The sequence below is a fragment of the Cupressus sempervirens genome, chromosome 10, assembly GCF_028749045.1.
Source record: "Cupressus sempervirens isolate cs-2001-9-10 chromosome 10, ASM2874904v1, whole genome shotgun sequence".
NCBI classification, from domain to species: Eukaryota; Viridiplantae; Streptophyta; class Pinopsida; order Cupressales; family Cupressaceae; genus Cupressus; species Cupressus sempervirens.
This window is the reverse complement of record NC_143127.1, coordinates 348,782,646-348,785,516: the sequence shown is the minus strand read 5'-3', so window position 1 is coordinate 348,785,516 and position 2,871 is coordinate 348,782,646. Positions and strand designations below refer to the sequence as shown.

General features: G+C 32.0%; 1 pseudogene; it reads right to left on the bottom strand.

Moving 5' to 3' along the window:
* Nucleotides 1-623: 623 nt before the first annotated feature.
* On the bottom strand, nucleotides 624-2,498 carry LOC149534020 (large ribosomal subunit protein uL30y-like; annotated as a pseudogene).
* Nucleotides 2,499-2,871: the final 373 nt, after the last annotated feature.

Genomic DNA, 2,871 nt, shown 5'->3' with positions numbered 1-2,871 from the left:
TGGTAATTTTTAGGTATAGGTGCGTTAAAAATATACTTTTTATTTTTGTGTACTTTGGATGTTGAGGGGCCTTAAAAAAGATACATGTATTATCTGTATTTCCAAATAATTTTTTGATAAAGAGATTCTTTGAAATGAAGTAAAATTTATCCCTGTAGGTTAGCTTCTGAGTAATGTATCTACATAATTATGAACAATTGTCGAGAGAAGATCTTGTTGATTTCAAGTGAACCAGATATGGTGAGAAGTTGAGAAAATTATTTTTTGTTCATTTTTATGGTCTTTACTATTTCAACATTGTGACTCTTTTATGGTTGGAATATATGTTGGTTGACAAAATATATAAGAAATGAGACTTTTAAATGTTTGCTAAGGTTTCATGTAGGAGTTTGTCTTTTTTTGTTTCCATTGGTGTAATCAACATATGTGTTATATAGTTTGAACTCTTGGTGGGTGCTCATTAGGCACACATGTTTTTGCAGCAAACAAGTAACACACCATGCTAGTTACTTAGTATGTCTCTACTAAGACACACTCTGACTTGAAGATTTTTTCAAGAGAACTCATTTTCTTTATGTTCTAAGTTTGAACCTAGAACTCAATTACAAATTACAAAATGTGCACTACAAAGTTGTAATTTGAACATTAGAGACCCATATTTGTATGGAATGGAGAGGATCCAATATGATGGACTTCTTAAACTCCATAAGGATTTTCTCATCAATGATTTTGCAAGTACAAGAGTCTATGGCAAGAAGTATAATAAAACACATTCTTAATAGGGTTTGTATCTTGCTTAGCTGGGTGTTATGCTATTCACCAAGGATTTAAGGGAAAAACTCTAGAACATATGAGCATCTTCTCTTCTATAATAACCATCCAATTTGGGGAGTCCTTTTACATGCACAAGTCCCCCATGAATTTGTGTGCATCACTCTAGATCTAGGCTTTTTAGTTTCACAAGGCCTACTAGGGAAAGTAAGCTAGATGGAGTTTATATGTATGACTTTTCATAATTTCTAGCATTTCCACCTTCAATGTAGTGGTTGTGTTTCTTCTTCAGTCTACCAGATGGAGCACTGAGTTTAAATGGCCACAAAAAAAGTTCACTTTTATGAAGTTGGGGCCAATAGTAACAATCTCATGGATAAGATCTTTGATATAGATTATACCATATTTACCAAAAACCTGTTCACAAGCAACAAGGTAGAAATAATAAGTAGGAAAGCATACTAAATAATACAAAAAGGCATCATGAACACAAGTACCTTTTCAATGACAGAGTTATCAGTCAAAGGAATTTTTTTCTTATCAACCTTTCCATAACCTCTCTTGTAAATCAGCTCTCTTATGCCTTTTAAATTTGGATATCTAGAAAGAATTAAGAAAGAGAATTAAATAATAGTAGACACAAGAATCCATGAAATAAGAAAAAAATGATCTACATAGTGCTTATAACTAACCAAGAACATACCCAAAAGTCACATATGGCTCAACTAGATGCAACATGTTCATTGTTTCTTTGTTCACTTTTAAAAATGTGCCATTGAAGATCTTGAATGAAGTGCTATAACAAGTCAATATCACTAGAATCTTGTATATACATCCAAAACTGATCACTAACCACTATTTTAGAAACAAAAAGTACAAAAGAGATAGGTCAAGCTGAAAAAGGACAAACCTGCTCAAACACAAAAGTCCTAATATTGTTTTTATCTTTGGATGCATATCATTGATACTAAATAAGAAAAATAAGAAACTTAATAAATGAAAAAAACTAGTTAAAAAATTATATTAGAATTTGGGGAAGACTAATAATTTTTTGTTCCTCTTAATTTAAAATAGAAGAGATGTAAATATATTATAATAAAATATTGAAAAAAAAAATTTGCTTTTTTTTTATGAAAAATAGACTAGAGAGCTAATAGTCTACCAAATCTATCACTATATAAAGACCAAGAAAGTACAAGGTATATAAATACTATAGACTTTCTACTTACCCATGGATACGAATAATGAACAATAACTTAGCTTCTGGCTCAACATAAAAGCCTCCTTTCATTTTTGCCTCTCTCTTCAATATGATAACCTCTCATTCTTGATTTTTGTCACAAAGTACACAAGAAACTTACTAAGGTACATTCATCAACCCTAGATAGCATGATGAAACATCAATAAAAAACCCAACAATTTATTAAAGGATCCACATACTCCTTGGTGACTCATAAATTGATATGAAACTTTCCAAATAGAAACTAAGGTACACACTTAACAGTAGATGGAATGGTGACACATCACTCACAAATTAAGCAATTTATTACCTACTCTATATACTCCTTTGAACATTCCTTAGCCTTCTTAAATACCAGTTTGCAGTTTGTAGCATTTTTTAATTTTGCAACTTGCAACTATCACTTCTTGTCATTCTCCCATTCTTCATTTCTTTTCATCTTCTTGAGAACTGACTCAGGCACAAGCTTTGCCTCCTCCAAAATCATAATGAAATGACATCATTTTTTAAAAATAATTAGGCTAGTTGTCACAATTGTAATGGCATATTCTAATGGCTAGTTGTCACTTGCACAACACAACTATCACAAAACTATTGCAATTACAATGGATCAACATTGCTTGCATAGTGTAGCTGTCTCATGGATGTCGCAATTGTGATGACATCAACATGAACTCTTCCACCTTCCTTCTTCAAAGGTACAAAAACTTTATATGTCACATTTGTGACAGATGACCTTGCCATCACAATGTGCGACAATAAAAATTTGATGCTCGTCTAACAAGAGCCAATTCATGGTTCTGTTACTTGGGTGATAGGTGACTATCTCAATTGTGATGGCCTACCATTGCAATTTGGGT